The sequence below is a fragment of the Castor canadensis genome, chromosome 8 (assembly GCF_047511655.1).
Source record: "Castor canadensis chromosome 8, mCasCan1.hap1v2, whole genome shotgun sequence".
Lineage (NCBI taxonomy): Eukaryota > Metazoa > Chordata > Mammalia > Rodentia > Castoridae > Castor > Castor canadensis.
Window position 1 is genome coordinate 38,584,004 of NC_133393.1, and position 12,652 is coordinate 38,596,655.

General features: G+C 43.5%; 1 protein-coding gene across 18 annotated transcripts in view; it reads left to right on the top strand.

Annotated features, from left to right (window-relative positions):
* The first annotated feature begins 795 nt into the window (after positions 1 to 795).
* Positions 796 to 12,652, top strand: part of Atxn1 (ataxin 1) — a 383,376-nt gene continuing 371,519 nt past the window's right edge. For 7 of the 18 annotated variants that reach the window (XM_074082852.1, XM_074082849.1, XM_074082850.1 and 4 more), the window contains exons 1-2: positions 1,669 to 1,896; positions 9,769 to 9,883. The gene's annotated coding sequence lies outside the window, so the exon portion shown is untranslated. Of the gene's footprint in view, positions 931 to 1,667; positions 1,897 to 2,345; positions 2,446 to 3,010; positions 3,148 to 3,225; positions 4,559 to 9,032; positions 9,083 to 9,768; positions 9,884 to 12,652 lie in introns of those variants that run through there. The other 11 variants (XM_074082861.1, XM_074082856.1, XM_074082865.1 and 8 more) reach the window with 7 other exon arrangements.

Genomic DNA, 12,652 nt, shown 5'->3' on the forward strand with positions numbered 1-12,652 from the left:
AGCCTCTATACAGGAAATTGACATTAACTGTCCACTAGAGGCTGTAATGAGACCACATGTCACTTTAGCACAACCCGAGGTTTAAAGCTAACAATCACAGATTTTTGAAATGAAAAGAAAAAGGGGGAAAAGTTGTAGAAACAAGTGACAGTGAGCAGTAGTATTCTATTTAAGTAGCCATGTAGCTGTGCACAGCATTTCAAAATGTGAGAAAAAAATATTCCGGGTCCTCTACACCTTCCTCCTTCGTGTGCTTATTTTTATTTCTGGCGCTACAATAGAGTTGGTTAAAAGCTGACACATTTCTTGGTGATTCTGTATTCCTGCTTCCGTTGGTGACTAACCGTTAGGTCATAAGTAAACTGAGCCAAAAGGTCTCTCAAATACAGCTTACGGTCAATAGCGGTGCCTTCCAGAGAAAAACGGAGGGATCGGGTTTCTAGACACTTAGTTCTAAGCACCTGAATACTGCCCCGACACCGACTGGTGTTTGAGAATTACCCGCAGCAAAGAGAACGCCGCATCGAGCGACCCTAGAAGGGATGTGCCGGCCCTTCTTCCAGCTGCCACACCTGTTGGGAAGATGCAACCTTCCAAAGAAGATTCCTTCGCAAGGCGCTCACACCTGGCGGTGGTACGAGCGGAGCGGGCGGGGAGCTGAGCAGAGGAGGACCAGCCATGGACATCAGAGGAAGTTCTTTCGGCGTGGATTCCCGAGAACTGCAGTTTAATGCTCGGTTTACGTTCTCTGTCTCCTACACCGGTTACCTCACTTCCGATTAGATTAATGATCCCGAATTAGCTTCGTGAGGAGTGCGCGGGTCGTCTGTCAAGGCTACAGCTGAGTAGTTCAATGGCCACAGTAGATTTCCGGACCTGCAGAAACAGAAAAGAGGGCCGGGAGGTCGCCAGCTTTCACAGGCAGGAAAGGTGAGGATGTATGTGTAATATGGGGAGGGGGACCCTTAAAACTTTGCCGAATTGCACGAAAAGGCAATTCCCGCGGCCCCAGGACGTGGCTGAAGCTATACGGGTTTGAGGGTTAACGTACATTTGATAGTGAGAGTGAATCTTCTTTGACGCTTCTCCACGAGCCAGGAACCAGGGACACGTTGAGATTAGAATTAGCCCGGCTTCCCCTCCCCTTAGGGTATTTCTCTGGTTCCAAGCTGAAGCCCGGCACCCTTAGGGAGTCCCCCAGGTTGCCTGAGTTTGTACCCCGCTATCGCTCTGTCCCCTCCATCTAGGTGCAGCGAGCCGGAGAGGCGCGCAAGCAACGATGGTCACCACTCAAATTACCTCATCGCCCCAACTCCCCGCCCCTTTCTCAAACCTGGAAGGAACCGTCCCCTCTGGCCCGTGTCTCCCCTCCCGCTCCGCGATCCCGAGCCACTTCTCCCGGAGAGGCGCCGGCCTCCCCAGGGGGCCGCTCCCCGGGGCCGCGCGCACCAAGGGTTAAGGGCGCGGGCCGGCCGTGCGCTCGCCGTGCTCTGCGCGGCTCGCCGGGCCGCCTGCCAAAGGGTGCCCCCCCCCCCCATGAAGTCGGATCCTTGAGCTGCGGCGGCGGCAGCCAACTGCTCCATATTTGGCTTCTATTACACATTTACATACTGGAGCGAGCGAGCGAGCGAGCGCGAGAGAACGAGGGAGGGAGGGCGGGCGAAGGGAGGGGAGGGGAGCGGGAGGAGGGGGAGGAGGAGGAGGAGGAGAGAGCAGAGTATACCGCAGACATCATTTCTACTACAGTGGCGGAGCCGTACAGGACCTGTTTCACTGCAGGGGGATCCAAAACAAGCCCCGTGGAGCATCAGCCAGAGCAACAGCAGCCGCAAGACATTGTTTCTCTCTCTCTGTCCCCCCTTCCCCACGCAACCCCAGATCCATTTACACTTTACAGTAAGTGGCTATTTTTTTTCCTCCTCTGATTCTTTCTCTCCCCCTCCCCCATCCTCTTCTCCCCTTATTTAGATTAAAATCAACCCCCCCCAACACCACCACCCCACTCTCCCGAGAGGGGTAAAAGCAACAACCAGCAAACAAACCCCCAATCCCAATCGGCTGCAAGGAAAACAGCTGGAAGAAGGAGCGAAGGAAATCGCCGCGTCGTGGTGTGTGTGTGTGTGTGTGTGTGTGTGTGTGTGTGTGTGTACATACAATCGTCCCCTGATTCAGCTCCCGGGCCCATACCCTACTCTGGACACAGGAGCTGCCGGCAGGGGGGCCGCCAGGGGCAGGGTGGGCGCCCTCCCGGCGAGGGGGCGCGCCCGGGCGGGGGGCGCGGGCGGGGAGAGCGCCGGCGGCGCCCCGCTCCGGCGGCTGCTGGTCCGGCCGCTAGCGCTGAGAGTTCTGTCCTCCTCCCTCCGGGTGGCGCAGGGGGAGGTGGCGGCGGCCGAGGGTCGCGCTGCCCCCTTCCCCGCTTGCCATTCCCCCTCCCCGGAGGCGGTGGTGAGAGTGACTGGGGCTCAGGGAGGACTGGACTTCGCTGCGGGTGGTCGCCTGGCTTTGGCGCCCCGGGGCTGGGGTCTTCCCGGCAAAGGCCGGCCTCGCCGGTTGTGCAGCTGCCGGCCGGGAGGGGACCGCGCGGGCCATCGGCCGAGACTTTGCGTGCGGTGGCCGGGTGCTGGGCAGGGGCCGCCGAGGGGTGGCCGCCCAGGGGGAAGGGGCGTGCGGGTGCCTGGAGCGCGGTAGGAGTGGCGGTGGCGGCCCTGGCTGCCGCCGCCACCGCCGCCCTGTTGGTGCGGCCGCTTCCTGATCATGTGCAGCCGCCGCCGCCGCCGCCGCCGCCCGGAGCTGGGAGCCCGCGAGCGCCCCAGCCCGGGCCGACGCCCCCGCCAGCACCCGGCAGAAGCAGAGGAGTCGCGGCAGGCGCTGCCCTGTGCCGGGAGTGAACGGCTGCGCGGCGGCTGGGAGGGTGAATGAAGCCAGGAGGAGGGGAAGGAGGAGGAGGCGGCGGCGGCGGAGGAGGAGGAGGAGGCGCTGCGGGGATTGGGATGCGCCCTGGAGCCCCGCTGCTCGCTCACTCCGGGCCGGCCGGAGACTCTGCCACTCCCGTGGCCGCGGTCGCCGCCGCCTCCTTCGTGGTTCCAGTAGGGCGCGCAGGCCGGTCCCGCAGGGGGCAGGGAAGGGGGCCGGCCGGGCGGAGCAGAGGTGAGGCCGTGTCGGAGCGCGGTGACAGTGTGAGTGAGTGCGTGCGTGCGTGTGTGTGTGTATGTGTGTGCGTGTGCGCGCGCCAGGCAGGGGGCGAGGGCCATCTCGTTGGGGAGGGGGCCCTTCGTGGCCACTTGGCCCACTCTGCAGCGCCTCGACCTCTCCTTAGCTCCCCGCCCTCGGGGCCGCCTTCTTAAACTCCTTGGCTTGTGCTTTCATTTTATTTCAGACCACGTAGGGGGCTGACTGGAAGCTATGAAACAATTCAGGTTTTCTAGGGAGATTGAGCAAGAACCTTAGCGGGGGGTGGAAGTAGGGTGGCGATCAAGACTCTGCCAGAAAACAAAACAGAAAATCAGTTTCTAAGACGGTGGGGTTCTGTTCGATCCCGTGGCTGCTCTGTTTTGTTTTGCTTTCCTGGTATATAATCCTACAGATAAGAGGGTAATATAAATACTTGGGAAGATTGAGAAATTGCTGAAGAGTAGTAAGGGCGGAAAAAAAAAAAAGCCAGTCGGAAGCTGGTTATATAATGCGAGATGTGGCTAACAAGAACGGCAAGCTATTTTTATTTTGTTTACCGTATGTTGTGCAGTAGGGACTCCTCTAAACTGATTCTGTCCTCAAAGAGATTCTTAGCTTCCCTGTGAAATCCACAGGATACAATTAGCAAAATTGGAAGACCCTATTACACCCACAGAATAAAAACTAATGCCTTAGAGTGGCATTCTCCGTGCACATCCTGTCGTGCATGCACTGGAATGTGTGTATGCAAATAAGTTCTCCTTTGGCAATCTAGTAGTCACATCTCAATGACATTTGTGTTTTATAATGCAAGCCGTTCTTAATATTTAAACATCATCCTTATATATGGCACACAGCAGTAGGTAGTTATTTTTAGGCACAGCTAGTTACTTTTTCAATAGTACTGGCTAAGTCTGCTCTGTTTGCGTTTCTAAAGAGCCTCTCAGATCCTAGAAGCCCCTGTTAAGCCCACCTCTGGTTTATTGGGGATGAGGTGGAAAGGTAGCTTGATAACTGAGCTTTTTGGGAATGAAGCTTATGCCTGCGGAAGCCACTAGAGAGAAGAGAAAATCCTGTCCATGAACTCCTGGAAAGGGATTGCACCATAATGGCTTATTCTATGGCATTTAATCTCCTCTGATTGTCCTCTAACGGTGCATGCATCAGTCAATATTTTAGCAGCTCTGCAAGTAAACGGTCTTGAATGCCACCTTCCACATGAAGTAGAGGTTGAAGGGCTCCCCTGAATCTCCTGCCTGCCTGTCTTTCTCATCATGCAGATACCATGTCAGTGGTGTAGGTTTTCCCTGCACTTATTTCAGCCCTGATCACTCATGTAATTAGATCAGGCTGCCATGGCAACAGACAGTGTTCCTCGTCCATTCAGGTGGGTTTGCCTGAACTACTCCAAGTGTTTTATGCAGTGTTTGTGCTGCCCAAGCCAGACGAGAGACTTCACTATTTCAATTGCATCTCCTTTCAGTCATTTGGACAGGAAACACTGTATGAGTCTTCTGGCTACTCAACTTTTCTAATGGAGACCAACAGCTGTTCTTATTGGGTACAGTATGTAAATGTATCTCCTCAGACAGTGAAAGGGGCCTGACAATCCTGCTGGTGTTTATTGTGAATAGATCAACAAGTATTTGGTACTTGCTAGAAACCTTTCAGAGCTTACTAAGGCAACATTTCTTTTGCAGTCTGGTGTCTTTGGCCTTGCAGTCATTTAACTCTTTCAAGTGTGCAGAATACCCATCATTTGCAAGATAGCAATGGCTTGCTTTCTAAATGGTTTACTCAGAGGAAATAACTTACCTGAAAAGTATCTCCTTATTATCACATTTTAAAACTATACAACTGTTATTTTAAAAACTGGTACTGGTAGTACACAGACATTCTGAATGTCTTCATTCTTAATTTGGATCTGTTGGTGCTGATCTTTAATGATCTTTAGTAGTAATTTTAAATGTTTATTTTTCTCAATTAAGTGAGAGATGAGACAAGCCTGTAGCTAGTAGACTGATAACGCATGGTGCCTTTGCACAGTAAACAGCTCATACTCTATTTTAGGATATAATTTGATGAGCATTTAGAGAACAATATTCTAATGTTTGCATTAGGGCACCACATTACGAAGCCTGCAAAGCCCAGGGAAATAATATTATGGTAAAAGCCAAGAAATCAGAAAAGTAGCTTTAGTTGCTAAAGCTGTGTGCTGCTCTGGCAGTCCAAATGAAGTACAGTATTTTAATAACCTTGATATTTGAAAGAAATAATTGATAATCATAATGTCATGATTTAGTTGTGACCCTGCCAATCAGTTTACAGTTTTATAGCCAAGCAGCTTAATGGGTAAAACCCTGGTGCCCCAGGGCCATGATTGAGAGAGCTACTCAGTTCTTTTCACAGGGGGCTTATGAGTTTCTACTGGTTAGTGAGTTTGTGTGGTTGCTAAATTCATCTTGGTCTGGTCAAGTGAAGCGTTGCTGTGGTTAAAATGAGCTATTATTTCTGGGAGGTAAATTCACAAGAAGCAAGGTTATAAAATAAAACACAGAAGTTTATAAATTTTACACAATGCCTTGGAGGTCCTAGATTACATTTTGCAACATATAGAAAATTGCTTTACTTGCACTAAAATGTGCGTACATATTTTTCAGTGTACAAATAAATCTATGCTAAAATAAGTATGAAAAATGTCTGTAAGTGATTCGGGACTGGAAAAGACAGCATTTTTCTCTCTAGATTTCGTTTTAAGAGGGCTTGGTAAACAGTGGTACTTTGTTAGAAATATTATAGCTAGGCTTCAGGCCTTTAAATTACCTTCTAGAGAAAGAATAAAGAAAAACTCTTGAGCCATCAGGTTATGTCAAATGCCTGAAGATGGTCAAAAGTTTCAACATACCTTATTCAGTTGCCGGGAAGTCCTGGGAAAGGCCAGCGATAAGAGATTATTACAGTGTTAGTAAACATTTCTATAGCTCCTGTTTCTCTACTCATTCTAGAGTTCAAGGACTCACATTCCTTTTGTGTAATGCTGTGCCTTTATTTTATCTTCCGCCACAAAATGTCAAGTGGATTTTGCTCCTGCTCATACCTTGAATGACAGTTCCTGATGACTAACAGACTGTAGCAATTCATTGTTTCCTATTAGAAGTTAGTCAATAAACGTGTTTCACTGATCCCTGAAACTCATGTAAATAGGTGAATGCAGGCGTGAATGTTAATTTCTCTAACTGTACTTATCTGAAGGTAGCACACAGTTTAGGCTCTGAAAAGCTTTAATACTTACATAGGCAAATTTGACAGAGTGAAGCAAACAGACTCTCATTTTTAGGGGAAGATAGATTAACTTCACATTCCTTTACATTTTCAGAGTAGTGCAGTAGTTCGAATAGCTTCTACGAAAGATTTAGATCTGAGCGGTTTAATTGCTTCAAAGAACAGATTTACTTCCAGTCATATTTCCAAGGTTATTAGAAGCAGGCTTGCCTTTTTGTTGTTGTTAAATGCATTGAAACCAATAAATTGTATAAATGCCAATAGAGGTAATAATTTTCGTGTCTAGGGCTTACATATAGCACTTCTTTTGCTTTTGTTTAAAATAGGAATTTTTGAGTCATCAATTGTACTGTTCGTATTTTTGTTTCATTTAATATCGTTTAGTAAAATAAATTTACTCATTCAAGTTTTCTTTAGGAAGTAGTAAGATGATGAGTTATATAGGGTGCTAATGTTACAAAAATTTTTAAATGTTGGCTAAAAAAGCAGTAATTGAATTGATGTTTTAAATATATATATATATAGAACTTAAAATTATAGGATGAATAAAATAATATTATATTGGGTAATTTTTGTGAAAACATTGCTTTGATTTTTTTCTAATTTCATGGTTATATTTATGTATTTTAACTATAAGTGTAGTGAAATATTTTATAACTCTCATAAATCTGAAACTTTCAGACTAATGTGTTATAAATATTTCTACTACATATAACATATGTACTGAAACATGTTTAGAACTATGACAGACAAAAAATTACCAAGCATTACGTTTTGTTTGGCATCTTTGATGTTAGCAGAAATGTCTCATTGATTTTGCTATAACTTTTAATGCATCCCATTTGTGGAGTAATGAAAATGCAATGATAAATGCCATAATGTTGGCAAAAAGTGTATACTACCTGAACACTACTTTTCAAAAAATTCGTTGTAGTATAATCAGAACTTGGTTCCCTGATGATGGTATTTTGATTTGGGCTGAGAGAAACTTTCTTTTTCCACTAATGTGCCCTTTAACATGGTAAGTTTTAAGGGAGTTATTTTGTAGAAGGTTTTAGTGATAATTATCATAACTGCTGACCTATAAGCACTGATGCTTCTAACATACAAATAAAATGTATTTTTTTAATCACTGCATATGGCAGATTTTCTTTTATTATATATTTAGCTCTAGCCCTGTCTCCTACATTGCCTCCTATCTTTAGAGACAATCACATCTTTATTAGGACATCTTTCCTGGTAATCTTCCACTATTAGCAGTATTGTCCTTTGATGTGCTTTTGAAATATTAAAGGATTCAATTTTTAGTGTATTTCATTGTGTAGAGCAATCTATAGGTTATTTCATGTATGTTGTTTTTATACTTTTGCACCAAATCCATGCTGCCTTGCATTTTTCTTATGTTTCTTCTCTGATGGAATACAGCAAGTTAATACTCCTCATATTATCCTAACTTGGGTAGCAACAGAAGTGCTTTTGAAATAGACATACCAATGTGAGAGTAAATTAATATTTTACAGTATTTGCATCATATTTGACTGTTCTGTGCACTTCAGCAGAATGGGAGGAGACTGTAATTTGGACTCTATAAAACCTTATCTGCCAGGTGATATGTAAATAGAATTGTGTGCACACACATCGATATTTGAGCAAACACTCTTCCAACTGTGAGTTATTAAAGTGCTGTCTGCAGAATCCAGGGTACCTTGTAGCTTGTTGGAAAATGGTGATCAAGTATTTTGAAACTTCAATTGTGTTGTTACCAGATAAAATCAAGACCTCTTCTACCCTTAAAAGAAGTACTGTGTAAGGTTAAATAGAATTTTGTGAACTTCTATTTAACTTGGTCAACATTTGTAACTCAACAGCCTTCTTGGTAAAAGGACAATGTCGTCTAAGGATTTAAAGGACATTGTAGTTTACATCAGTTTATCTTCCTTCTCTACACACACACGGGTCTACAAAAACTACTTCTTTTGCGTAGTAGTCCCAGAAATGCAATAGATGCTTAAATAAAAGCTTGGTGAATGGGTTACTTAGAAGGAAGAATACTTTGGCTACTATTCATTACTTTGAAAAGTGCTGGAAAGAAATGGAAGTGATTTTCCTTTCCAGCTGGGCTGTACTCTTAAAAATAGTGAGTGTGCATGGATGAAAATAATCATGACTACTGAGATGTGTTGCCGTGTACCCAAGGATAATTGGCTCACTACCTGTTTACAGATTACTCACATTGGAGATCATATTCAGTGCTCCAGAATAGTTTCTTTCTGACACCCAATATAATTCTGGGCCTTCTTCTTCCTACTGTTACCTGGCGTGAGCTTAGGAAACCCAAACTAAATTTAAAATCAGCCTAAACAAATACTCAGATCAGTTCCAGGAATCAAAGACTGAAAAATCAGTTCAAAATTTACTAGTTTAGGAATTACTTTATAATAACCGTGCTATTGGTTCTTTGTGTTTAATGGATAATTGGGTATCACCAGTACTTAAAGTATAATTTTAGTACTAAAATTATAGGGCTAAAAAGTATGTTAGTAGAGCAAGTCCTCAACTTCTTCCATTTCTATGCATAGGTCTTTACCTCACAAAAGCTACTACAAGCTCCACGCTCCCTGATGGAAAGGTATATGGAAGATCCATTCATTCTTTCCTTCATCCATCCATGCATTCATGCATTCATCATTTAGTAGGTAGTTTTTACTTGACCATTGTAGCAAAATGAAAATGAAATAGACATATATTCAATAATTAAATCATTTAAAGTTTAGTGGAAAGTCTAGTGAATATGTACACACTTTAATTTTTTTCTCCATTTGATACTTTTTTTTCTATCCCATTGGACCAGTATGCTAATAGCTGTGGTCTTTCGTGATTGTCTTTCAAATTGCATGGAGATAGATAATATGTGCTGATTAAAATTAGGTTTTGGCTTAGTTACTATTCAATTCATGCCCATTTTCGCCTGATATTACTTGTGATGCCTAGCATGTGTTTATTAGGTGTTTGGCTAGAATCACTGAAGAAAAGATTGACAGTGGCTGGCTCAAATGGGGAGACCAAGCTTTTAATTTGACTAAAGAGATGACCTTTTTGTGTATTGGCTTCCCTTTGAGCTCTGTTGAATAAAACCAGACCTCCCTTTTGAGCTGGCTGATATCTGCACAATTCTCATAAAACAAAATGCAATATTTGCTGTTCTTAGAATTCATATTTCAGTACACAGTCTCCTAAAGTAGACTTGTTTCTACAAACAATTTATTCTTTTTTTCATTTTGGATTTCTTCTCCTGCATTCCCTGGACCACCATAGGAGCATTGTGCAACAAGTGATCACGGTGATCCATTCAAGCTGCAGACTCTTCTGTCATCCTCATACAGCAGCCTCCTTCTCCACTGCCATGACAAGGAAGCACGCCACTTGTCAGGTGAGAGTTTTGTGATGTTCTCTGTTTTCCATCCCAAGAAGTCTGACATGGGAAAATTGCCTACCAGCTATGTTTTAGCACTTTATTGACTGTTGAATATAATTTTCTTTGCAAACTATATTGTTTGGGAAATTGAGAAATTGCCCAAGTAGTTTTTTTCCCCTCTCAATTTGGCTTAAAGCATCTATCTTTTTGGTTTAATTTATTTGGTTCATGAAAAAAAATCTGCATTTGACTTTGTGATGATCAGTTATTGCTATCTGAGGCTTGAGTCTAACCATTTTAATTGTCACTTTTCCTTAAGGTAATTAAGAATGTTATGAGTTCCAGATATCTTAAGCCTTAGTTTTCGAGATTTGGTTTTGTTGTAGTATAACATAAGTGTAGGGAAACAGAACTGCTTGTTCGCTTAGTGGCAACCAGTATTTGTTGAATCTTGAGTTTCTTTGTGTCTGTTTGGATTTTACAACTTCCTGATTTCCTCACGTACAGTGAATTTTTCTGGCCTGGAGAGTCATGCAGCATAGGGCGTAAGCAAGGGTTGATGACTCATGGTTCTCTATTAAAGAAAAGACAAGGGCTACGGCCTTGAATGAAATCAGGAGAGAATGGTAGGTAGTGAGAACGTGGGGTAACAAGGGCTTGTACGCAATCAAGGGCGATTGTGAAATAGAAAATAGGGAATCAATTTTTGTTTGTGTTGGAAGCAGTCCTGCTCAAAGCTCTGGAGATAGGCTAGATCATAGGTTCCCAAGCCTGGCCAGGCAGCAGAATCACCCAGAAAGTGTCTAAGACAATTTGGGGCTTCACCCTAGACCTCCTGAATCAAAATATTCCCTTCCGTTCCTCTAGAATCATTGCTTTTCCAGGTGTTAATACTCCATAGTTGGGGAAATGCTCCACTTCTACTTTTACCAAGCCTCACACCTCCAGATCTTGATTTTCAAAATGTGTTTGTCAACAAGTGGATATTTCCTCTATCAGATTGTTCATTGTGAAAACGATTTGCCAGAGTTTTCCCTCTCTACTCTTAAGATACAGTTTTTAAGTCCCATATAAATTCTGTGATATCTTTGGAACTAGCCCATCTGGAGTTAAACATCTGGTGGTGCCACCTTGACCTTGAACCAGTCCCATATCCTTCCCATGCCTCAATTTCTTTATGTGTAAGATGGAGATAGCATATCTGGCTGCTGTGAGAATGGAATAAAATAATGTGTGAAGAATGGTGGCTGGCATATGGTTAATAAATTATCATTGTTAATATGGAGCTTATCTGTGGACAGGTGATTGATCTTGTTTTTTTGATGCTGCTCCTGGACCATACATGACTAGGAATGAGTAAATATACCTAGACCTTGGTCTTTGGACCAACCATGTAGACAGTAACAGCTGAAAACAAAACCAATGAGCGTTCTATTTATTTTTCTGAATTTTAAATTCTGAACTTATCACAACTTTCTTGCCATGATAGAATGCATATGTTTTAATTGCCTGCATAAATGGAGTAGTTTGCGGTCTGACTTAAAAACTTGAGTGACTGAAGTACTAGGTCTCAGAAAGGATAGATGGAAAAATCCTCTGGGGGAGACAAGGTGGAGGAGGGTGGGAGTTTTCATATCACATTATATTCATGTGAATTGTGGAACTGGGTTCTTTTATTTTTAGTGGCTGTGGACTAGACAGGTGCTCTATAAATGGAAATAGAATAACTCAGAGTTACTGCAAGGATAACCCTCTTAGGATCTACAGGTGTCTGCTAATGGACTGGGTGGGATGTCTTACTACCACTCTCTCTCTCAGTAGTATTACCCATTTCATGGGTATGGTAGACAGAAATCCTCATGTTGAAGTTTTCAGGAACATGGTTCAATTGTATATGCAGTAATTATTTTAATCTGCAGTGTTTAAAGAGAGTCATTTGTCATAATAAAATGCCTCAAGAATTTTATTGTGGAAAAACTTGCAGCAAGAAATTCTAGCTCTTGGTCAAACATGTGTAGGTTATTGAGAAGAGACCCAGATATTTCTAGTCTAAAAAGGAAGGCTTAGTGTCCTATGAATACTCATATTGTCATACTGACAAGAGTGGAAATTCACCTTGAAATTTAAGCAACAGACATTTTCTATGATTGCATTCAAATAAAGCTTATATGCATTAGCTAAACATTTGCATAAATAATGGCCTCCTTACAGTTCTCACAATTGATGGCTATATGTGGGCAGGGAAACTGTATCATTCATATTGTAGTATATTATATTCATTAAGTTTTTTAATGAAACCCTGGATTGCAATTATTTCACGTTCTGGTTCTTTTATAAATATGATACAGCGATGGCAAGTTATGACCTAACTTGTTCACAGTTGCTGTCTGTGCAAAAAATGATTCATTCATTTATTCATTGTGTATTTAAAAAAACCTATTTCATGGTGCTGTGGAAATGAAAGTGAGTAAGAACTACTGGAAGGAGGTTATATTCTTCATAGTCAGGCAGGGGAAAGAAGAAAGGCTGTGAAATAGCTAACACAAAGCAAAATGGGCTGGGTTGTACTTACTGGAGTACATTCTAACGTGGAAAGAATTCAGAAGAGTGATGCTGACTAGGAGGGACCAGAAAAGACCTTGAGAGAAGATTTGGGTTGACCTCTGAGGGCTGGCTTGAATTTCTGTGGAAGAGATGGATAGAGCTGGAGGAAAGCCATTTAAGTCGCTAGAGTGGAACAACCAAGTGCATGATATGTAACCGACCAGGCCACTGTGGCTGAAG